Below are 24,826 nucleotides of genomic sequence, written 5' to 3'. Positions count from 1 at the left end.
GTGTGACCCAGGACATCACCTAGCAGGAGGGAGATGTCAGCCCATTTCTCAGGAGGGAAGCTGAGGCTAAGAGAAATTCAGCCACTCACCCAAGGAGGTTGGCAGGAGCCTGGCCCCCAGCACCCACCCGGGGCTCTGTGTGGCCCTGGTCCCCTGGGCCACTTTGATCTGTTTTATGCATTTCGGGGCATGTGTGTAAAAGCGTGTCTGAAAAATTACATTCTAAAGTGAAAAGGTTGGGAGTCGTCAGACTTAGACTCTCATTGTGTGGAGCCTTCCTGGACCATAGAGAAGGTGGGGTTGGCCCTCTCAGCCTGGACCAGACGTGACTGTCTGCACAGTGTTAGGAAGGGATGGACAGTTGCCCTGCCTGAACTATCCCTGGTCAACCACTCATGTTCCGGGAGGCGACCGGGCCCAGGACCGGATTCTCCAGGCCTTCCCTGGGGCACAGCCATTCGCCACGGCGCAGATGGAGTGCCTGGGGGGCGGGGGGCGGGCAGGAGGCTTCCCCGCGCTCCTCGCCAACAGAGCAAGTGTTCCCGGGCCGGGCGGACACGGGGATTAGTGCTCCCTTGTCCCCTGAACCCCGAGTGCCTGTCTCATCTCGAAAAAACGCTCCCTGTTGCAGTGCCAGGCAGCTGGGCTCTCACGGAGGGGGCCTCCTGGCCTGCAGGACCAGGGCAGCCATGGCTGGATCTTCCCATGGCCTACGTGGCCTGCTCGGACCACCAGTTGTGCCCGCACCCAGGTCTCATCCCCAGTGGGTCTGGGCCGGGAGCCTCACCCAGGGCCTGAGGCAGGGAACAGGCAGGGGTGCTGAGCCCCGGCCTCCCGGGTGGAGACTCCGGTCAAGGTGTCTGGAGAGCACTGCTCAGCACGGGGCAGGGGGGCAACTGATGGGAAGGGGAAGGGGGTCATGGACCAAGACAGTGCAGAAGCAGGGGTGATGGGTGGACAAGGAGAAAACTGCTGGAATCAGCCTGGCCTAGAGCCATGGACGGTGCAGACCCCACCCCCTCATGCATCGGGACATGCAATGAGTTGGGGAGGAGGGGATCTTGCCAGGGGTGCTGGCTGCACCCCAACACTCTACTCAGGCCTCAGGTGAGGACGGGGTAACAACCTGGATATCGAACACGAGACCACTGGCCTCAGCCTGTTTGCCCCGTCTGCGCCCGGTTCCTGGAATCTCAGTCTGTCTCAGAACTGGCTGTGCTGCACAGGCCTGGCTGAGGCCTCCATGGCTGCCTCTAATGGCTTTTTTTTTTTTTTTAAAAGGCAGTCCAAGCCTGTTGCAGAGGCCCATGTGAATGAGCATATTCCCGGCAGAAGGTCCTTGCTGCAAAGCAAAGTGTTTGGGGGGATGTGTCTTCCTGGGTCTTGGCTCATGCATATACCCCATCCTCAGCAATAATTATTTAAGACCCATTAGGTGCCAGGGATTATGTGGCCATGAAGCTCTTACACTGATGAGTGAGGCCACGTGCTTGCCTTGGCACAAGCTATGTTCCTGCTACAGGCCTCTATTCCTCTTTTTCTACCTGTCACCCTAGAGTCCCAGGGGAGGAAGCCATAAGACATCTTACCCAGATGGAGCAGACAGAGGAAGAGCAAGTACTTAGGCCAGGTAGCTGATGGAAGGCTTCCTGGAGAAAGTGACGTTGGAGTTGATTCCTGACAGGTGAAGAGGACTCCGTTGGTCACACAAGGTGGAAAAGGGCTTTCAGACACAGGAAACTGTGCATTAGGGTAAAGAGGAAGGCAGGCCTACAGCCCTGGAGCTTTGGGAATGCAGCCTCTTTTGTGGAGGACTATTGAGGGTTTCTAGGCCTGGTGGTGATAGTTTAGTTGCTAAGTCGTGTCCGACTGTTGCAACACCATGGACTGTAGCCCGCCAGGCTCCTCTGTCCATGGGATTCTCCAGGCAAGAATACTGGAGTGGGTTGCTATCTCTTTCTCCAGGGGATCTTCCTGAGCATTGCAGGCTTCCCTTGTGGCTCAGCTGGTAAAGAATCCACCTGCAATGTGGGAGATCTAGGTTCAATCCCTGGGTTGGGAAGATCCCCTGGAGAAGGGAAAGGCTACCCATTCCAGTATTCTGGCCTGGAGAATTCCATCGACTGTATAACTCATGGGGTCACAAAGAGGTGGACGTGGCTGAGTGACTTTCACTTCACTTTACTCCTGCATTGCAGGTAGATTCTTTACCGACTGAACTACACGGGAAACCTTTTCTAGCCCTAATAAGGGCTAATATTCAGGAGGATCGGCTGGAAACACTTCCACGTATTCACTGCCGCCTTCTCCTGCCTGGTGCAGTGCCCGGTATAGAGTGGGGCTTAGGAAGTATCAGTTGAATACATGAATATGCAAACCCCCAAACACACACTTACACACACATACACACACACACGTACTACATACTCTCACAAAAGTAGAATGTTGAATGCTGGCTGATACACAAAGAGGAACAACTGGGAGAAAATACTCCTTCTGGCCTTAGGATCTTTGCATATACTTTGCATATCTTTGCATATTCCTCTGCCTATCATGCTGTTCCACACTCCACTTCCACTGCCATTCTTCATAATGGACTGTGTCTGTCTTGGTCCCCTTGTGTCCCCTTGGCCAAGTACAGAGCTGTCCATTGGTCAATATTTATTGCTTTCATTCGTGTGGCCAATACCCAGAAGTAGATGTTTAATACCATGTATTAAATAAAGATTTAGAAATGCGTAGGTGTGTGAATACCCACACAGAGACCCTGGCTGATGTTGGGAGACAAGGAGAGGGACAAACTAAGGGGAAATGCAGTGTTTCTGGTTAGCAACCAGCTTCCAAGGCTGAGAAATCTGGAGAAATGGTCCTTGGCTGCCGCCGTAAGCCTGCAGAGTTCTCTGCTTCTTGGCCCTTTTTCTGAGCTACCCCTTGGCTTCCGCTTCTTCATCTGCAGCACGAGGGTGCTGCAGAGGGTCCCCATGCAGACATAGGGTCCCTGTGAGGATGACCCAGGCAAATAGGGGGTCTAGAAGTGGTGGCAGTGTTTACTGCCGTGGGGGCGGACACCCACCTGGAATCAGGGATGCCATTCTCTTTCGGAGATAGGGGTAAACCTCTGCCAGGCCACCTTGACTGTCCTGCAGCCCCAGGCTTTGGTTCTGAGCCCAAATCTGCCTGCCCACCCCTGGACTCCCCCCAGCACCTGTCATCCTGAGCTCACTCTTGGGCCACTTGGTCCTCACCTGATCACTCTTACCCACCCCCAGCTCAGATTTCTCACCCGGTAATTTGGGGCCGATTGAACAGGCTGACATTTGCCAACAAACAGCCTGCGATTCTATGGCCATCTGTTACAAGTCCATCTTTCATTTTCTGCAAAGAAGAAATCAATCTCCTGGCTTCCTGGCATTTTCCGGTTGGCTCATTGAGGGGCAGAGGTGGGCGGGACCCAGAGGTGGGCCTCTTCTCGGGGGTGGGGAGGGTCCTGCCCGCTACCTCCCCCCGAGGCCCCGTCTCCACGAGGGAGGCTGGAACCAGAGAACCAGCCTGGCTCTCCATTGCCTGCTGTGCCCGCCGCTTCCAGCCCAGAAGCAATTTGCTTTCATTACGAAGGCCACGCGAGTATGTTTGCAGAAGGACTCAGCTTCCCAGCCGCATGGACTGTGGGGAAAATTTTCCTTAATTATTTTTTTATAGCCTAACTTTTGTGTGAGACGGTTTGTTATTATCCCTGTCTCGCTGGAGAGTCATAAGCCTGCAAGAAGAATCATAAATAAAACTTTACTTAATATTCAAAGTCCCTGTGATGGGATGATGGATGGGGGGTGGGGAGGCAGCCCCTCCTCCCTGCTGCCCCCACTCCCACCTTGGTGGCAGAGCCGTCTTGGCTTCTGCGGGAAGGCAATTACTTTGAGCTCCCTGTAATCAGAACCGCTTCCTACCTCCGCATTTTGTTTTTCTAACTTTCTCATTTAAAACCCGTATGGGCGACATTGTATCCCATTTGTATTGTGCCGGGCGAGATTACTCTGAGCGTTGCTGTGTGCAGGGCCACTGGGACGGCAATATTTTACCTGGGAATCCGCCTTTGAAACATTGAAGTGCGACAGCTACAAAGACAGGGCCATGATTTGATCCCCAGCTTCCGAAGCTTCGGGGACAAATGCCTGGCGGTGGAATTAATTTTTCTTGAGGAATAGGAGAGCTGTAACTTTCCCTTCTATTATTTCAGAGCCGCCAGACTGACTCTCCCAGGGCCCGAGCTGCAGCTGGCAAAAGTAGAAACGGAAGGGGCTGTGGTGCAGGAGAGCTGGGTTCTGTGGGCCAGGGCACGCTCTGTGACCTTCCGAGTGGTCTTGCCCCTCTCTGGGCCGCAGTCACCTTACCCAAAGACTGGAGGGACTGGACAAGAGAACGATGCTGATATCACTCTTTTCTGAGTTGACCTCTTGTTGAGCACATACTGTGTGCCAGGCACCACGCTAGGCTCTTCACGTGCATTATGGTGAGAAAGCCACAGCAGCCTGAGGGGCAGGGCCATCCGCAATGCACTCGCAAGTATTACTGAGGCCCTACTGTGTGCCCAGCATGGTTATAGGCATGGAGGGCGCAGTGATGAACAAGAGAGGGAAGGATGCACAGAGAGAGCATAAACATGTAAACAAATGAGATCGTTCCAGGGAATGAGGGGGTGGCTGCTTTGGAGAAAATTAAGACAGGATGAGGTTGCAGATGGTGGCCAGAGAGAGGTACAGTGAGACAGAGAGATCATCATGACAGCCTCTCCGAGTATGTGATAACCAAGTGGAGCCTGAAAGACAAGGAGTTACCCAGATGCATGCAGATCAGCAGAAGCATTCAGGTGGAGCAAATGGCATCTGCGAAGGCCCCGAGGTGGGCACAGCAGACCCTACAGGACGCCCTCCCACTTGCCACTGCCCCCCACCCCTTTGCCCTCTTGTGCCATACAGCCTGGAAAGCTGAAGCAATGCTTCTTCGAGGTCCTGGGGTTAAGGTCCTAGCTGGGACCTGAAGGCTTCCCTGATGGCTCAGCAGGTAAAGAATCCCCCTGCAATGCAGGGAGACTTGGATTCCACCCCTGGGTCAGGAAGATCCCCTGGAGGAGGAAATGGCAACTCACTCCAGGATTCTGGCCTGGAGAATCCCATGGACAGAGGGGCCTGGAGGGCTATATAGTCCATGGGGTCGCAGAGAGTCGGACACGACGGAGCATGAGGTTGAGTACGTGGGACCTGAAGGTGCTCCTGCACAGGATAAGGAAGAGGAGGGCTTTTCTGGGAGGCCTGCGGCAAGAGTCATGGGTGCCGGATGGAGAGAGGCGGCAGCAGGGGGTCCTGCCGTGACAGTGGGGGCCGGGGATGCCACAGCCCACCGCACGTGGGCTTTCCCTGCCAGTCTCAGCGGGGCTTCACCTGAGCTGTCCTGTGCTCAGGGCGGGTCCAAGTGCCCCAGGGAGAGCCCTCCATCAGCCACCGACCCCAGGGTACCCCCTGGCAGGACACTGCGGCACCTTCTCTCCAGTGCAGGCTCGCCATGGTCGCTGTTGGGGGACCCCTGCCACCCCCTGTGCTGTGCTGACTCCTGGCCTCCCTGCCTTCTTCCCTGTCCCAACAAGTCCTGCCATCGACCCCCCCGCCCCAAATAAACGATTTGCCCTCAAGTCTTTGGTCTGCTTCTGCAAGCCCCAAAGAACTCTTTCATATCTGCCCTCTATTTTGGTTCCCTGGTGGGTACGATCAGCCTTTCTTGCCTTGAGATTCCACGGGACTTCTAATCCCGCCTAAAGAACCCCTCCTGATCAGGTTCGCGAGGGTGGATTCTGACGCCGGCAATGGAGAACGCTGGCAGATCTCTAGACCCCCTCATTCTCATCGTGGCCTTTTCACCTGCGGGGGCGCAGAGGCTCAGGGTGGGCCCACCGGCCCACGCCGCTCTGGGCACCAGCCTCCATCATTGCCAGGCGCCGCTCTGCCTACAACGGAGATGGATTCGCAGGCCTGGGTCCTGGGCTGGCCCATCTGGAGTAGAGATCCCTCATCCTTTGTAAACGTGCTCTTTGAAGGAGCTGAAAAGGTTAATGGGGCTTCTGCGGGCTCCCGGCCAACTGCCAGGGAGCAGCTGGGGCGGCCGCCACTTGCAGCTCGTTAGGTAGGTGGCAGGTAGGTGAGCAGGCGGCATTATTTCACTTCTCAGGCCGCGAAGCAGCCCCAGGCCACCCTGCCAGCTCTGCACATACCTGTGTTGTTTTGCTGTTGGCTCTGCTCATGTGCACGCGCGGTGCACCTGCTCTGTGCCTGGCTGGGGCTGGGTCTAGGGAGCGGGGCTCAGAAGCAGTTCAGCTCTTTCCGAGAGCTCCTAGCAGACAGGAGAGACCCCAGCAAAGACCCCTAGTCACCGCTGAAAGGGCTTGCCCACCCCTCCCCGCTCCCTCCAGCAGGCTCAGAGCTGGGAACCGTAACTGTCATCCGGTGACAAAGATTGCAAGTCAAGAGGGATGGGAGCGGAAACAGAAAGAGCCTGGGGTCCACCAGGGCCCCCCTGAGCAGTGGAACCAACACCAGTACCATCTACCTCCAGGCTTTTTGCTAAGTGAGAAGAAAACAAACATGCCTCATTTGTTGTAGACAATGTTCGCTGGGTTTGCTGTAACTTGCCTCCAAGATCATTCCTAATTTATAAGCTCATGTACTGGCCCACAGAAGAGATCTGAACACATTGTAGAAGTTAAAGCACTGAGCCATGTCCTAAGCACTGCAGGTCTTCTCCTAGGTGCCCTCAGGCGGCCCAGGACTGACCACTGCCTCCTCCGTGTCCCCTCTCCTGACCTTGGCCATCCCTTGCCCAGACCAGTTCACCCCGTTGCTATATACTCGTGTAGCACCCCATCAGGCTGTGAGCTCCTGAGCCCTGGGGCCCAGCACGGAGCCAGCGTGGGGAGGAGATCAGAGGCTGTCTGAACCACTGGATGAGGTGCCTGAATGCACGAGATCATCGTTTCCCATCCTGGGAGTCTGTAAGTCTTAGCTGAAACTGGGGATAGTGTCGGCAAAGTTGGGAATTCAGCTGGTGATGAGCCAGGAGGCTGGTCCCCTGGGGAATGAAAGGCCCTGACGTGTAGCATTTGCCAATTTCCTTGGTATAAATACTCCCACCACGGCCAGTTTCAAACTGCCAGATGTTCAAACACCAACTCACAAAATTGCTTGAAAATTTAACAGTTGGTTCTTGCAAGCCAGTACAAGCCAGCTTTGGCACACAACTCGTTTCCACTCCCTTCCTTCCTTCTTCCCCTCCCTCCATTCTTTCCTCCTTTCTCGTGTTTCCTCCCTTCCTCTGTCTTCGTTTTTCTCCTCAAGCGTTTTCCGAGGCCCCACCAGTGCCTCTCAGGAGTTCTCTGGGAGCTGGTCCCCTGGTAGAGGTATTAATCACCTGCTCTTCTGGTGGGGCAGATGGTCCCGTCCATAGAAACAGCACAACCATTCAATAGACGTGAATGATTGTACTTCGATGGGGAAGACACAGTGGTCAGAGAAGGGGCTCCTGCTCTAGCTTTGGCGGAGACAGTTAGGACAGCCTGAAGGAAGGAAGGGACAACTCCAGTGAGACTCCAGAAGAAGGGAGCTTTGCCTGGCAGAGGCTTGAGGATGGGGAGGGTGTCACTCCCAGAAGGAGGACCTGGGGAGTCTGGACATCTGTGATGAAGACTGGGAGGAGAGGGGTGCAGGGGGTGGGCAGTGCCCATACAGAGAGGCGCTTGGCCTTTGTACCAAGGGCAAGGTGAAGCTATTTCTTTTAAAGTGGGGCCCCGGCAGATTGGCATTTTAATAAGCTTCCCCCGAGTGCAGAGAGGAGGGGGGGCAGGAAGGCCGTGGCCCGCCGTGGCTGAGGGAGAGAGAGGACGTAGGCTGCGTCACTGAGATGGCTGTGTTGCAGGCTCAGGACCACGACAGGCACGGCCGGGGCGGGGCAGGAGGGTCAGCCAGCCTGGCCCCTGGGTGGATGCTGGTACCTTCTTCCAAGATGCGGATGGGAGGTGGAAATGGGAGGAGGAGCAAGATCTGGGGGAAAGAAGAAAGCTCTGGCCTGCCTGGGCCCTCATCTCCTCCTGGCTTCTCCCCTTGGAAAGTTCTGTTTCAGGACCATAGCCTGTCATCTGCTTCGAAGGGAAATGAGTGAGAAACTGATCAGATAGGTGCTGGAGGGATCTGTGTGTGAGTGAGGGGAGGGGGAGCCGAAGGGTCCCAGCATGCCGGGGTGCTGGGAGAGTACCCCCTTGACACCAGCTAGGAAATGCAGGAGCCCAGAGACACAGAACAGCTCCAGGCTGAGAGGACTTTGAATATCAGGGAGAAAAATGGGTTTGAAAGTGAGCAACCTGGGGCCCTTTGGCCGGGACCCCTTGGCGGGGCTCGGAGATGCACGCCCCCCAACCCTGCATTTGGGGCTGGGGGGTGCAGGGGTGGTGAGAAGACCAGCTCCAGGCTGTTTTCCTGGGCACACGAACACAGCCATTCCCCAGGCCAGACAGGTACACAGGATTAATAAGGCCGACACGCTCTCCCTGGGGGGGGCGCAGCCAAGCTAGCCTCGCCGAAGGCGGACGGAACCATCAATCACGGCCCCTAATAGCTCTGCAGGCTGTTGCTCCCCCCTCCGAATTTAAAGTGAGGGTGTGGGCCGCCGGCGGCGGGAGGATGCCGCAGCCCTTAACCGCCATGATTATGAAGTCTTCATGGAAAGAGATGCTTATCGTATATGTTAAGTGAGCAGAGCAGGAGACCAGATGCCCTGCCTGTGTGCGCACAGCCATGGGCATAGACGCCTGCCCGGAAACAGGGGTGGGGGGTGCGCAGGAGAACTGCCACTTCCAAGGTGGGGATGGGAGGGGACAGGCAGGGGCTCTTGAACAATTCAAAACCGTGCTTAGTAACATTGATGCCTCATCCTTTTATTAAAAATTGTATCTTCTTTTTCTGATTACAATAGGGGATCGGCTCACTGTAGAATCAGTGGGAAGCGTACGAGTACAAAGAAGAAAATTAAAATCCTGTTGAGTCCCCATCCAGAGGCAGATCACGGGGGTGAATGTTCTGCAGTGGTTTTCTCCCCACAGCTCTGTGGCTGTCTGTTTGGTTTGGGTTGTTTTTACGCTATGGAGATGATTCATTACATTTTTAATACGTATTTTGAAGTAAGTGACCAGTCTCAGACGTGGGGCTGGAATGATCATGTAAATTCTGTCCGTTTGACCAGTAAATCCAATATATGAGGGGAGATAGGAAAAGAGTTTACACAGAGAAAATCATTATAGACCCCTGGCCCCAAACCTGGGGAGGTCGACCTTTTGGGTGCACTGCAGGAGCCCCTCAGGCTGGGTTGATTACCGGGAGCCGTGGAGAGGACCCATCTTACCCTGGGCTCCAGAGTCCCGAGATGCAGAGACAGTGCTGGTGGGAACATTGAGGGTCCCTGGGACTTGCAAGGGTCTGGTAGAGCTGGATGCTCCCTTCCAACTGTGGTTCTCTGAGACTTAGAAAGGCAGGGGCATGCCGAAGGTTTGTGATGCCTTTGTCCTGGAAAGGCGTTCTGGGTTGGGGGTGGCTGGGTGTGGGGGGGACAGTTTAAGCAAAAGCATGGAGGCCTGACTGCCCCTAGTCCAGCTGGTTGGGAACCCAGGTTGCTTTTTTTTCCCCTGGTGTTTTCCATCTTGTGTGCCCAACTCCCTCTTTGAAGGAAAAAAGACTTGTTTTCCAGGATGACTGCCCACTCTTCCTTCAAGCGCCAGTACCACTTCCTCCAGGAAGCCCTCCTTGGTTTCTCAGACCGAGATAAGCTCTCCTACTCCAGGCCTGCAGCACTCACCGCTATTGAGATGCCCGAGCCACGTGATTGATTGGTTCACATGTGTCTCTCCCGCTATCCCCACCACTAGACTCTAAGCCCATGGCCCTGGGGCTCGTTTGCTCATGGTCCGCAGCGCCAAGCCCAGTGCCTACCTGCAAGGAGGCCAGTGCTTGAAGAACAGAGTTCACAGTCTCCACCACCTGTCTACCCACTGTAGAAGTAGAGAGGGTTGGGGGCTGGGCACTTGTGAACCCTGCCCCACTGGACCCGCGGGCCTCTGCTCACCCCGTGGCTCTAAGCTACCTTGTTGCAAAGTTCTGGGCATGAAGAGGAAGTTTCTAGCGACTCTGACTTTTCCTTTCTTTCTTTTCTTTTTTTTTTTTTTTTTTTTTATCTGGTGACCTTTCCATGTAATTAAAAGGCAGCTATTCCAGGAGACGAGGCAGCCGGAAGCAGAGACGCTGCTCTCTGTGTACGTGTGTGGAAATTTATTGTCTGGAGCACAGAATTCTGCTTGAGGCTCCTGTGCCAAAGCTCCTGCTGGCTCCCTCGGGGGTACCGACCCCGGCCCAGGGAACGCCCCCTGCTGCAGACCTACTGTGCGCCCAGCAGGGTCCATGTCTGTGCTCACTGACCCCCAAGCTTCCCCCAGTGTTTGCTTTTTTAGGGAAATGGTTCTCCTGAGGGCCCACCAGTCTGGTGACATCCACCAGGTCTGCCTCTCCTGGGAGGCGCCCGGGCTGATGGGCTGTGCCCTCCCCACCCCTGCTGGATTCGGGTCCTCGGGCCTTCGTCCTGCAGCACAGAGGACTCCCCGGGGCAAAGCATAGTCCTGCCTTCTCGCAGCTGGAGTCTTACGTGGCAGCTCCTTCTTAGCTTGCTGCTTGAGGGGTGCCCCCCCTCACCTTAGAACTAGAGGCACCGTCAAGGAAACTCGTGTGCAGTTTAGGGACATGGGCACATCCCAGAGCAGGATGGGCGCAGCCCTCGCAGGGAGAGCTGGGTTCATATGCTGGCACCCACACCTCGGTTCACCACGTGGCTCCAGATGAGACCCCCCTCACCCCGCTCCTCCTCCGCCCATCGGGGCCTAGCCTGCTCCCTCCACTCCAGTGGAAGAATCCTGGGAAAGTTACATTCTGGACGGAAATCCTTCCTTGGCTGTGTCTTCCCCGCGCTGGGTTTGGGGCCCCTCTCTTTCCTGTGTGGCTCTGCTCAGCACCTCCCGGGAATGCTACCCCTCCCTCCAGTTGCTGGGTCCCTGGGCGGAGGGCCTGGGGTGGGGGTCCTGAGGCCCCAGAGCCCCCTGCCCAGCCAGGCCTCCACCCCTTGGCTCCCCACAGCTGCAGCTGCTGAGGTTAATGAAGGAGGCCTGGCCCCCCGCCCAGCTGCCCCCCCCCGTGCCACGGAGAATTGCAATTTAGCAAGTTCGTCAAATGCCGAGGCAGGGGCCCAGAGCCGCATCTGTGACATCAAGGCGTCCCAGCGGTACCGGGGGGCCTCCTGGTCCCCATCCGCCTCCGCACCCGGCCTGCTTCCCACAGGCCTGGATTAGGCCCCGGCAGCTGGGCGGGGGCGGGGGCCCGGGGAGCAGGGGGGCTCCAGGCCGGGGGCCCAGACAGCGGGGCCCTGGGCCTCTCTGGCCCAGCCTTGCCACGTGGTCCCTGGTAGGGTGCTGCGTCCCTGGGCCGCGGGCATCCCATCTCGAAAGGGAGGTGGGGTCCTCTCGCCGGTCTGTGGGACCCTGGAGCCGGTGGTTACACCCGCAGCAGCCCCCAGGCCCACACAGAGGGGCTGGGGGACGGCTCTGAGGGTCGGGGAGCAGCTCGGGTCACTCGGGGAAGGGCGAGTGGAGACGTCACTGGGGCCTCATCGGGCAGGAGTGATCCGGATGAGGGCGGCGGTCAGGGTCTGTGCTGGGCTGAGGAGTAAACAAGGCCCAGGCCGGAAAGGCAGATGATCTGGGGCCTCCTCTCTTCTTGGAAACCAGGAATGTGGTGCTCGGAGCAACCTACGTGGCCCATGAAAGCATCTGTGAAGTGCACCAGGCATTTCCGTGGCCACGAATGGCCCCTTCTCCGAGAGCAATAGCCCATGCCTCAGGAACCACAAGGCTGAAGGGTCCAATCAATCACTCCCTCCAGACCCCTTGGGGACCAAGGGTTCTGCAGACCAGAAGCCCACACAGAGACTTGCTTGCCTGCCGTGATGGAGAGCTCACTACCTCACTGGGGAGCCGGTTCCTTCCTGGAAGAGTTCTCATGGTTAGGAAAGAACTTTCCAGAACTGCGCTTGGGCCCTAGTGCATCTGGGAGCAGCAACCTGACCCTCCTGACCTCTTTCCTCCAGACCAAGTCTCCAGGCTTCTTTTATCTGCTCCTTGCATGATGCCTGTTGGTGCCTCCCTCTGGACAGGAGTCCTCTGTCAGCTTCTCCCAGGACTGAGTGTTAGTACCCCAGCTACAGTCTGCAGCAGACTCTAACCTCCCTAGCTAGCAAGACCATACTCCTATTAACGAAACCCTCGGTATGTGTGTCTGATGGACCCATCACTCTGTTGAGTCCTGCAGAGTATTATCGGTCATTCAGCTGGTGACAGTGGACAGAGCAGGGGGCCTCCCTGTGCTGCTTGGGGAAACTGAGGCCCAGAGAAGAAGGCCCCCGCTCAGATGCCCCCTTACGGCATCAGCGACAGGACTGGGGAAAGGACAAGGCCTCCCGCCTGTCCTTCATCGAGACACAAAAGGGCCTCCATCCACCCCCAACTGCCTCCCGCCTTCCTCCCTGCTCCCGCCCCCATTTCCTGAGAGCCTCTTGGCTGAGCCAGAGAAGGTGAGGCCCATGGCCTTCAGATGCTCATGATCACGGATGGAGGGGTGAGCGCAGGGCAGAAGGGGCCCGGGCCCCACGGCCTGCGCCCTGTTCCAGGGAATCAGTGGCGCCGAGGGGCTTGGGGGCCGAGGTCCTGCACAGCTGACCCCGTCCAGCTTGTTCTGCAAGCTCTGGGTGTTTCCAAGATTGCTGGGCCTGCACATTCCTTTCTGCTGAGGGAACTCCCGGCAAGCGTGGCGAGGCACCGGCCAGCTCCAGGAGGGTTTGTGGTGGGAAAAGGAAAGCAGCTCGCGTTGGCCGTCGGGCGCTAATGTGCACCAGGTGCCCCTGGGTGGTGGGCTGGGGGTCTCTCCTGTGCCACCTGGGGAAGTGGGCACCACGCTCTCCTTCCCTTGCTGGGGGCGAGGGGAGGGGCGGTGACCTGAGGCAGCGGGTGACGATGGCTCCTCCTCCCAGGACTGTCCACGTAAGACTTAAGTCACAGAGGGGCCCAGTTCAGCTCCCAGAGCCCGTGGGTGCCCATTGAGTCCGCTGTCAGCGTCCCCAGCCCCAGGGCGAGGGACTGGCAGGCCTGGGATTTGAACCCGAGTCCGTGAGCCAGGGCAGCACTTCCACGGTCGGGGGTGAGGGCCACTCTGTTGGGGAGGGACCGCCTTTCCTGCATTGCCACCAGCCTGGTCCCCGGCCCGAGGCTCCCCGCGAGGAGGCAGTGGGTGTGGGGGCTACACACCCCCACCCCCCAGGCCTTAGTCCCGGCCTAGAACATTCCACGGTGCGAAGCTGCAGCTTGGCCGCCACCCCCCCCCCCAAGCCCCTGCCAGAGGCCGTGCGGGTGTCCTACGGGCAGGCTGCCGCCGCCGCCACAGAGGCCTGGCCGGCAGCCCTTGAGTTTCCACCAACTAATAATTTTTACAAACCTCCAGCCTCGTAAAAAAGTGCACAGTGGCCTGAACAATCTTGGCCGGGAGCCTTGTGGGAGAGTGGAGGCATGGAGGCTGGGGAGCGGCGATCTCGGCCAGAGGCCGCTTCCTGCCTGCACTCCCTCTCAGTCCCTCAGGCTGCAGCCCCAGGCCGTCCCCCCGCCTCATGGCTCTCCGGAGAAAGGCTGCCCTGCTAAGCAGCCCAGGAAGGTCTCCTCTGTGGCGCCCCCATGCCCTCCCACCTCGAGCTCTGGGCTCCCTACTGGAAGCTGCCTGTAACCCATCCCTGAGCGCCTTCTGCTGAGCACAGGCCTTTCTGTATGTGCTGTTCCTTGTCTGCAGTACCCTTCCCTCCCGCCAGCAGGGATGCGGAGATGGTGCCCTGACCTCATCCCAGAGGGTCTCTCATGCCCAGGGGTCTTGAAGGAAGGGAAATGTGATCCATCTGTGCCCCGACGGCCTCCAGACAAGGGGAAGGGGTGTTGAGGTGAGAAGGAAGGCAGCGTGGATGCCTGGAGCCCCTAAGGTCGAGCACCCCTACGGTCCCGGGAGCTAAGGGGAGGGGTTGCTCCTTGATGGAGGGATGGGGGCTGGGCAGGGGGTGGGCAGACAGGCAGGGAGGGGAGTCAGGCAGGGTGGTGGGATGGGGGAGTGGGTGGGCTGGAGGAAGATTGCTGAGGCAGAATTTTCAAGACTAGAGATTACCTGGAAATTAAAAGACGCTTGCTCCTTGGAAGAGAAGCTATGATAAACCTAGACGGCGTAGTAAAAAGCACAGACATCACCTTGTCAACAACGGTCCATATAGTCAAAGCTAGAGTTTTTCTGGTAGTCATGTATGGATGTGAGAGTTGGACCATAAAGAAGGCTGAGCACCGAAGAGTTGATGTTTTCAAGCTGTGGTGCTGGAGAAGACTCTTGAGAGTCCCTTGGACTGCAAGGTGATCAGACCAGTCAATCCTAAAGGAAATCAACCCCGAATATTCATTGGAAGGACTGATGCTGAAGCCGAAGCTCCAATGCTTTGGCCACCTGATGAGAAGAGCCAACACATTGGAAAAGACCCTGATGCTGGGAAAGATTGAGAGCAGGAGGAGGAGGGGACGACAGAGGATGAGTTGGTTGGATGGCATCACCGACGTGATAGACATGAGTTTGAGCAAGCTCTGGGAAATAGTGAAGGGCAGGGAAGCCTGGCATGCTGCAATTCGTGGGGTCACAAAGAGTCAGACACGACTGAGTGACTGAAGAGCAACAACAAAAGGGATTGCCTGGACCTGAGGGATGAGGGAGATGGGTAAGTGGAGGCTTGGTCCCTGATCCTAGGAGAGAGGCGTCCTGACTCACAGGTGCTGGGTGTGTGATTCTGCGGTGCTTGGTGGTGGAAGGGTCTACATGGTAGGTGGGCCCCGGGGCAAGCTTGGGCCTGGGCCGCAGATGAAGTCTGAGATTCCTGGGCACATAGTCTGCTGCTACTGCTGCTGCTGCTGCTAAGTCGCTTCAGTCGTGTCCGACTCTGTGCGACCCCATAGACGGCAGCCCACCAGGCCCCTCCGTCCATGGGATTTTCCAGGCAAGAGTACTGGAGTGGGTTGCCATTGCCTTCTCCAGCACACAGCCTGGTGGGGGCTAAATGCTGGGCAGGATGCCTGTCACAAAGAGAGGGCTGGGCACCAGGCTGACCCTTGAGGAGAGTCTTGGAGGGTCTCCAGAGAAGCCCGAGGAGAGCTGAGTGGGTCCCCAAGCCAAGAGAAGAGAGTGTTTGAACAGGCAGGAGTGAGCCCCTGGGGGGTGGGCAATGACAGGAGCCATGAGGGGTATCCATCAGACTCTGGGGTCACGGGCGTCCTTGTTGGGGGGCAACAGGGTGTGTAAGCAACACTGAAAGGAGAATGGGGCCAGGAGGGGTAAGCCCCCCACCCTGTAACCCTGACTCTCAGATGAGCCCCTGTGGGGGGAAGATTCACTCCGGCCCCTCCTGGCCCCTCCAGCCACTGCCAGGGACTCTCTGTCAGGGGCTCAGGTCTCTGAAGGACCCAGAGAGGTCCCAGAAGGACCCAGAGGCAGATGGGGTCTTGGATGGGGGTGCTATGGTCCCCTGCAGGACGGGAGAACAGCTTGTGCTCCCCAGGCGTGGTGAAGACCCACCCGCAGTTTTCCCTGCGCCTGTGGGAGGTGGTCAGGGACCCCTACCCTGGGGGGCTGCCCCATAGCTCCAGATGGGGACTTAGCGCTTCCGGCGTGGGAGGCCCGCTTCGGGAGCCTGATTTATGGGCCTGGCCCTCGGTGCACGCGGCTCTGGCCCTTCTCTAAGTGCGTGTTCAATCAAATTAAAAGTGCCGGAGGCTGGAGGAGCCATCAATTACCTGAGTCTCTTGGCAGCTGTCCCCAGGCTCAACGTGCCTGAGGGGCTGGGAGCCACGTTCCTCCCCTCCCACCTGCAGGGTGGCTGGAGCGGAAGCTGAGCGGGCCTCCAGGAGGGCCTCAGTGTGACCATCTGTAAATGGGCACTCTGGGTATGGGAAAGCAGGACTGGAGGCCCGTGCCCCCGAATCTTGGTAGGGGGGTGTCTGTAGTGCCTTGCCTGCTGCCAAGACTTCTGGGGAGTCTTGTCCCAAGCAAGGGTCTTCCTGCAGCCGACCTCAAAGACAGGCCCCCCAGGACCCTGGGACCCCCGGCACAGCCGCCCAGAGGGAAGGAGCTGGGGCCCCACCTCCTGTCCTCGCTGGGTGTCACTGCTCGCCGTGCCTCGGTTTCTCCTTTGGACACCTCTCTCCGGCATCAAAGAGGGGTGTCGGTGCGAGAGGCTCGACTCTGCTCGCAGCTTCAGACCTATTGTAAAAACCCGCTTTTGTGTTTGTATCCCTGTGTTCACAACAGCACTTGTTATGAATACACAACAGCTGAAAAGCAGAGGCAGCTCAACGTCCATCGACCAGATAAACAGATAAACAAAATGTACTCCATCCGCACAGTGCATTATGTTCCACCTTAAAAAGAGAAGAAAATCCTGACGCAGGCTGCAACCTCGATGAACCTGGAGAACGTGATGCTCAGTGAAATAAAGCAGACAAAAGGACACATGTTGTAGGATTCCTCTTACATGAGGTACACCGGGCAGGCAATTTCCTAGAGACAGGAAGTAGCAAGGTGGTTTGCAGGGGCTGGGCGGGGGGGGGGGGGGGTGGAGAGTCGCTGTTTAATAGGGACCAAGTTCCAGGTTGGGAAGATGAAAACATTCTGGGTTGGGTGGTGGGGATGGTTGTACAACCATGAGAATGTACTGAAAGCCACTAACCCATACACGTAAAAGTGGTTAAGATGGCGAAATTTATGATTTGTATATTTCTCCACAATTGAAAAAAAAATCAAGATTTGTGTTTCATGAAGCGTTGATTAAACCAGCGCACCTCACAGTCCGGAGAGCCTCACGGTGTGCATATCATTCTTTCCTCCCTCCATTCATGCGTGCTAAGTTGCTTCAGTCATGTCTGACTCTTTGGGACCCCATGGCCTGCAGCCCGCTAGGCTTTTCTGTCCATGGGATTCTCCAGGCAAGTACATGCAGGAGGTTGCTGTGTCCTCCTCCAGGGGATCTTCCCAAGCCAGGGATCGAACCCGCGTCTCTTTTGTCTCCTGCCTTGGCAGGCGGGTTCTTTACCACTAGCACAACCTGGGAAGGCCCTCTCCCTTCACGCTTGCCGGTAAAAACCTCTTCCTTAGGGAGTGGTCTGAGAACGAAGCTCGGATGTCCTGGCATCCAGGACATCCTGGGAAGTGGCCGGCTGAGACTGGCTTGGGGAGAAACTGCAGTAGGTAGGGGTCTTGGCGACACGCTTCCAGCCGGAAAACCGCACAGAACTCTCGGATGGCCATCCACCTGGCCCAGGTCAGTGCAAACCAGACAGTCATTGGCTGGACCGAGTCATGCAGTCTCATCGGCCCCAACAATATCAGATGCTTCTGAGACCTCTGCTGTCCCTCTGCTCAGCTGACACCAGCCTTCAGAGAACAAGCAAGCCGGAGGATGGAATTAATTTCCTAAAATTGAAAGTTATGTCGCCAAGTCACCTCAGGATCTCTTGCCAGGGAAGAAGGAGAAATGGCCATTTGGTCCTTGCTAGGTCTTGATAGCCTGCTGCAGCTTGCACTCAAATGTTTAGTTTGGGGATGAAATGTATGAAATTGTCTTCTCAGTAGCGCAGAGATGATAGACTCTAGGCAATTTTATATGGTTCTATCTATTCAAAATAACTATGAGCATATTGTGCCAGAGAAAAAGGTAGAAAAATACCTCTGTATCTACTTTCTGGGGGATGCAGTATTCCTGAGATTCACAATAGATTATTTTGCATCCAGTGAATTAGCCAAATGCAGTCAATCCTTGAACAACACAAGAGTTAAGGGTGCCGACCCTTCATGCAAAATCTGCATATGACTCCTAGTGGCCCCTCCGTATCCATGGTTTCTCTGTATCTGAGGTTCTGCATCAGAGCATATGACCAACCTCAGATCACATAGTAAATAGCATTTACTATTGAAAAAGGGGGCGTCCGAGGTGGCTCAGATGGTAAGGAATCTGCTTGCAATGCAGGAAACTAGGGTTCAGTCCCTGGATTGGGAGGATCCCCTGGAGAAGGGAAGGGCAACCCACTCCAATATTCTTTCCTGGAGAGGTCCATGGACAGAGGAGCCTGGCGGGCTGCAGTCCATGGGGTTGCAAAGAGTTGATCATGACTGAGCCCCTAAGCACATTCACACGTCAATAGATCCTGCATCTACTGGGTTGGCCAAAAAGTTCGCTTGGGTTTTTCTGCTCGTAGTGAAGAACCCGAATGAACTTTCTGGTCAGACTTTTTTGCCAACCCAGTAAGTAGACTTTCGAAGGTCAAACCTGTGTTGTTTAAGGGTTAACTGCATATACATTTAATGACAACCTCAGAGACACACTTGTCAGAAGGGCACCAGGAAATGTGAGACTAACATGGCCCTTATAGAGATGAATATGAAAATATGTACAAAGAGTTATAAACATGCTGATGCCTATTGGTCTTGAGATTGTACTTTTGGAAATGTGTTCCTAAGAGACAAGCCCCCCACACAAGAAACCCCGTACTATGTTAGTGGGAAGGTAAATTGGTGCATGCACTATGGAAAACAATATAGAGATGGCTTAAAAAACTAAAAATAGAGCTACCATCTGACCTGGCGATCCTGCTCCTGGGTATATATCTGGGAAAAACAAAAACACTAATTTGAAAAGATACATGCACCCCGATGTTCATAGCAGCACTATTTACAACAGCCAAGACATGGAAGCAGCCCAACTGCCCATCAGCAGATGATTGGGATAAAAGGATGTGCCACACACACACCCCTGCCACACACACACACACACACACACACACACACACTGGAATATTGTGTGTGCTGCGTCTGCTTAGTCACTCAGTCACGTCCGACTCTTTGCAACCCCATGGACTGTAGCCTGCCAGGCTCCTCTGTCCACGGGAGTCTCTAGACAAGATACTGGAGTGGGTTTGCCATGCTCTCCTCCAGGGGATCTTCCCAACCCAGGGATTGAACCCAGGTCTCCCGCCTTGCAGGCGGATTCTTTACCATCTGAGCCACCAGGAGGTGCCATACACACACACACACACACACACACACACACACACACTGGAATATTACTCAGCCATAAAAAAGAATGAAATACTGCCAACTGAAGTCATGTGGGTTGACCTAGAGAATATTATGCTTAGTGAAATAAACCAGACAGAGACAAATACTATAGAATATCACTTACATGTGGAATGTAAAAACTAATACATTTGAATGTGTATGCAGAACAGAAACAGACGCACAGACCTAGAAAGCAAACTGTGATTGTCAAAGTTGGAAGGAAAGGAAGGAGAAACAGGGGTATGGGATTACCAGATACAAACTGCTGTATATAAAATAGATGAGTAACAGGGATCTACTGTATAGCACAGGAAATTATAGCCATTATCTTGCAATAACCTATGATGGAATATAATCTGCAAAAATGCTGAATCCTTTCACTATACACCTGAAATGAACACAATATTGTAAATCAATTATACTTCAATAAAAAAAAAAGGAAAACCACCCAAGAGAATCAGAACTGCATTCTCATGAAGATGTTCACTGCAATGTGAGTCAGGCTCTGGAAAAAACAGACATCAACTTTGACTTCCAAAAGCAGGGGGATAAAGCGAACCCCTAATGAGCCCCAGGGAAGCAGACGCTGGTGTGTTTCAGCTCACAGCCGGGTGGTGCCCAAGCCCCCTGGGGAGGGAAGACACCACCCTCGGTGACCCTGGCACGGGAAGGTTTTCCTCCAGAGAATGTCACTTGGGTTGGTTGCCCTGCAGTTAAAATACGTCAGTTTCTCTACTCCAGACTGGAAGCTTCAGGGATTAGACCAGTATGCGTGTGTATGTGTGTGTGCCCGCACACTTTTTTATAAACTAGAAAATGGAGATGGCTAATGAAACATGACAAGATGAAAAAGCAGAGAGCAGGCGTGGTCGTGCCTTTGACTACGGAGGGCAGAGCGCAGACGAGGCGGGCGGGGTGCAGTGGATCAGAGGCGGTGGGGGCCGGGGCGGGGCTCACACCGCTGCTTCTCCCTCTTGTCAAAGTTGACTTTCGTGCTTGATGCTCATATAACTCTTTTTTTAAGGTGAAAAACAAAAAAAAAAAAGAAAGCTGCAGCCATTCTGTGCTGACTTGTGGAGTGGCCTCATACTTCCCACCCCTGCCAGAGCTCCTGGGATCCCTCCTAGGACCTCTCGGAGCCTCGAGGGGACCGAACGCTGCTGCCCCCTTCTGCCTCAGTGCCCCCCACTGCTGCCGTGACCCCACCAGGCGTCGGGGGAGGGGACAGAGGGAGAAAGAGGGCCTACCGGAGGGGCCTGGGGCTTGCGTCTGGAGTGCAGAGATTACCCCCGACCGTTGGGACACGCTGTCTCCCCTACCTGTGCCAGTGACACCTTGTGTCTCCTCCCCGCCAGCCGTCCTCTCCAGGCCTGCAGCTCCTTGTGGGGAGGGGTGGGCTGACTGCCCCCAGCTGGCAGCCTCCTCCTGGTCCTGAGGTCCTGGGTGCCCTTCTTCCTCCCTGGATGCCTTGGACCAGTCGTTTCCCAGGGTCCCGGAGCCCGGGGTGGGCTGGTGGGTTCAGGCACGGGCGCTCTCTCTCGGGCCTCCCTTCTGGATCTGACATTCGATGCCTTTTTGATCCTAAGGGAGATGGATTAGCCCCAAGGGAGAAATAGAAAGGACCTCTGTGGGGGCTGCTCCCCGAGAGGCTGCCAAGGATGGGGGAGAGGAGGGACTGAGATCCGGGGAGCTCTCTGTGCTGCTCTGGGCCTCCCCCAGCGAAGGATCCCCACAGGCCCCCCCACTCCCTTGTGACACCGTGTCTGGAGCCGTGGCAGCAGCCGCTGTGTGTCTCAGAGCTGCAGAACAGGGAGGCCAGGCCGGCGCACGGAATCCTTAGGACCTGTCAGCTGCAGACATGCCTGAGCTCATCGTCAGCCGTGAGGAATGAAGGGTCTCTCTCAGGCAGGCGCCAGAGAGATTTTCCAGTGGCCTCCAGTGACCTCGATGTGGCCAGCTCCGAGGGCTGCCTGGGTGACTAGTTCCAAAAGCTCCCCAGGAACATTTCTGGTTCCACTGGCCCCTGTCCAGACCCGGAGCCCTGAGGACACCTGGAGACGTCCCTGCCTCTGGCTTGTTAGGCACAGCACCATCAGCTCCTTCCTCCAGGGTGCCACTGACCATCTGCCTCTCCAGCCCCGCAGACATATCCTCCGGTTGGGGCCGCATCCTTTCCCACCTGGACCACCTCCCAGGTGGCCACCAAGCTCAGGTCTCAGGTCCACTCTGAGCCTGGGCAAGCTGCCTAGACCTCCACTCTGACCATGCCCCTGCCCTGCCCACAGCCCCCTGACCCAGCAGCCACAGGGTACGGGCCTGGGGCTTGTGTCCACGGCCCTCTTGACTTGCCCCCTCCTCGAGCTGCATCAGTGGCTCCTCTTGTCATCCAAACATTCAGGCCTTTGCATCCCCCACCCCACGCTACCCTCCCCTGCCTGGTTACCTGTATCCTCCAGAAACTCTGCTCACCTGTCCTCTCCTCCAGAAAGTCTTCTCTGACCACCATCCTCATAAAACTCCTCATCCTCTCCCCTTGTGACCCCACCTCCACCCCAGTCTGAATGAGTTTAGTTCGGAGCAGCAGTCAGTTAGGATGAGCAGGTGGCAGTGAACGAATGAATGAGTGAACAAGTGAACAAATGAATGAGTGAATGAATGAATGGGTGAGGGAATGAATGAATGAGGGAATGATCATGTGGATGCTTGAGCTTAGAGGTGCCTCCGCAGGGCTTGGGGGTGCGAGGGTGCAGCCCCCAGGCCTTTCTCCCCAGGGTCCCTCATGACCACGCTGGCCTCTGCCTCCTTCCCTGGAGCCCCTCTCCCTCAGTGGAAAGTGGAAGTGAGGCCTCTGGAGCTTGCAGCAAGGCCAAGGCTCCAGCCCTTTCCCTTTCGTCCTGTCAGCGTGGGCCTGAAGGCTGCACCGCCCCGGCTCCGGGAGGGGGGCCAGGATTAATTGCCCTGTTTCTGGAGGAAGGATGGGGCCTCATGGCTGGTGAGGAGCTGCAAGGAGAGTGACCTGGTGTCACCTCCCCCGGGGGGCCCTGAGGACACTTGGGGACAGGGGGCTGTGTCCCTGGCAGGGGGGCCACTCACTGCAGGCTCCCCCTCCCCTGCTTCTGCCAGGTACCCGTGAGCCACGCAGGGACCCACCCCCAGGGCGGCTGGCATTAGTATTCCCAGCACAGGCGCCTGCAAAGAAATGACTCACCCTCTGATTGACTAATTTGAAAGTAAGCTGTTTTTGCTGCAAGTGGGAAGGTTCAGTGAATCTTAAAAACTAAGCAATGGAGATTTTATTCCTTGTTCTAGACCTTTCTTTCTGCGGGGAAGGCGGCTCTGCCACAGCCTCTGTTTATCATAATAGAAATGTCTTTTGTTGGCTCACCTGCAGTGGGGCGCGGGTGGGACTCGAGTCTCAGCTCGGCTCCCACCTGCCTCGTGACCTCGGCGAGTTACTTAACCGCCCCAGGATGCCAGGAACAGCGCATAATAAGGATAAAGCCTCAGGAAACACAAAATTCAGCCAGGAAGGAGGCCCGGGGCTGCAGAAACAGGATGAGGCTCTGGCCCGTCCACCTGTCCATCACGACTCCTCCTGTGGGGTGGTGGGCTGCCAAGAGGGGGTGTATGCCCCCACGTGTTGGGGGGCTTAAGGTATGAGGGGGTATTTTCACCCCATTTTATAGATGGGTAGCCAAGAGGCACAGAGAGGTTATGTGACCCACCTGTAGTCACACAGGTTCTAGGTACAGAAGGTGGGGTTACAACCCCGGGCCAGTGGCTGCAGTCTGATTTCCCAGTTTCGGTTACCCCCTTGAGTTAGAGAGGTGGACAAGGGCTGGACCTTTGAAGCTGGACCTTTTACCGTTGTCCTGTGGCAGGTGGGGCGTGAGAGATCAGATCTGAGCACACTGCAGGAAGCAGGAAGGCCCTGGAAGAAGCATCCGAGGAGTGGAGGCTGAGAGCAGGTGGTCGGGCTGGGGTGATGGCAGAGAGAACGATGTGGTCAAATTCAGGACATGCCTCCAAGATGGACCCAATAGAACCCTGGCATTCATTAGGGAGGAGATGAGAAAAAGAACGATCAAGGGGCCTCCGAGAGTCTGGGTTGCACGCATCATCTTCAGGACCCTGACCGCCTGCCATGACTGTCCACACCTCATGGACCTCCTGCCTCTCCTCTCTGACTCCCTTCTTTAGACGCACTGTCTAGGTGTACTGTCCATCGACAGCACAGACGGGGCAAGCCCAGGGAGAGGGACAGCGGCCGCCTCGGCCCAGGCCTCCTCCCTTGCCTCCCAGGGACGGCGTGGGGACCAAGCAGGTCAGAGCATGAATTTCCCAGACCCTGGGCTCTCAGGTCACTGGGTGTGATGCCTTCTGTTCGCTCCATGACTTTGGGAGAGCTGGTCAAACACAGAGTGCCTCCGCGTCCACTGCTGCAAGCGGGGCTCCTGGTGATAGCTGAGCATCATGTGTTCTCACCGTTAGCACTTCTCAGGCCTTTCAAGGACCACAGTCACCACCTTCCTCCAGGGCTGAGTAAGAGAATGTGTACACTGAGCCCGGGGCCCGACACAGAGGAGGCACTTGGTAAAGATGTGCTGTGATGCTGCTTTTTTCTTGCTCACTGTGTGTCTTTGGGCAAGCAGCTCTGCCTCTCTGAGATACAGCTGTTTTTTGTCTGCAAAGCTGTGATAACGTTTCCCAGGGTGTTCAGGAGGTCTTGACTAGGTGGCTCGTGGAAGACTCTTGGCATGGGGCCTGGCCCCTTTTAAATGCTCCATCAGGGTTCACGGTGGTGATTATAAAGTGGCAGGGCTGGGACTGGCACGCGGCCCTGGGCAGGCTCGCCCGCTTTGCAGCACCAGCCTCTTCTGCAGCCACCTCACCTTCCCTGGGAAGCTCTTTTTTCTCCGGCAGCACAGTGATGAGCAGAAAATTGAAAAACTTCGTCAAACTAGCATATTACTTTCCTAGGGTCCCCCTCCTCCTCCCCCACCACCGAAACACAAGCCGCAGATAACACCTTCCCAAATAGGTTTACTGAAGTCAACCCATTACAAGTGCGGACACGCTTGCAGATAACAGAAGCCTGTGAGTTCTTAATATCCTGCCCGGCATGCAGGAGGAATAAATGAGGGACGGAGGCGAGACAGCCTTGACTGCAAATATTCTGTCGTGTCCTTCGGCCATCCATCAGCCCGTGTGTCAGGCAGTGTCTCTGGCCCTGGGTTTGGGAAATATGGTCGCCATAGGGATGGAGTCAAATGCATCCTTTCAAAACAGATCTGCTTAAAATTCATTAACTTAGACAACTCCACCAGAAGAAGCAATCAATTCCTTGAACTCTATAATCATGCTTCTCACAGGGATCTTTTTGCCTCGGTGTCGGTTAAGCTAATAAAGGCTGTTTGGGTCCAGTGGAAAGAGAGGCGTGAGAGGGCACGCGGCAGGCAGTCTAGCCTTGATGTTCTGTGTCCAGCTCGGACCCAATTACTTCCTGGTGTATTTGTCTCCTGAGT

The 24,826-nt window shown here is 56.0% G+C and overlaps 1 long non-coding RNA gene across 1 annotated transcript in view; it reads left to right on the top strand.

Moving 5' to 3' along the window:
• LOC112580854 overlaps positions 1–17,033 on the top strand; it is a 112,604-nt gene extending 95,571 nt beyond the window's left edge. Inside the window, exon 3 of the long non-coding RNA XR_006546985.2 lies at positions 16,500–17,033. This is a non-coding gene — a long non-coding RNA (uncharacterized LOC112580854). The remainder of the gene's footprint in view (positions 1–16,499) is intronic.
• The last annotated feature ends 7,793 nt before the right edge of the window (positions 17,034–24,826 follow it).

This window comes from Bubalus bubalis, chromosome 20, assembly GCF_019923935.1.
Source record: "Bubalus bubalis isolate 160015118507 breed Murrah chromosome 20, NDDB_SH_1, whole genome shotgun sequence".
NCBI classification, from domain to species: domain Eukaryota; kingdom Metazoa; phylum Chordata; class Mammalia; order Artiodactyla; family Bovidae; genus Bubalus; species Bubalus bubalis.
This window is presented reverse-complemented; position numbering and strand designations above follow the sequence as displayed.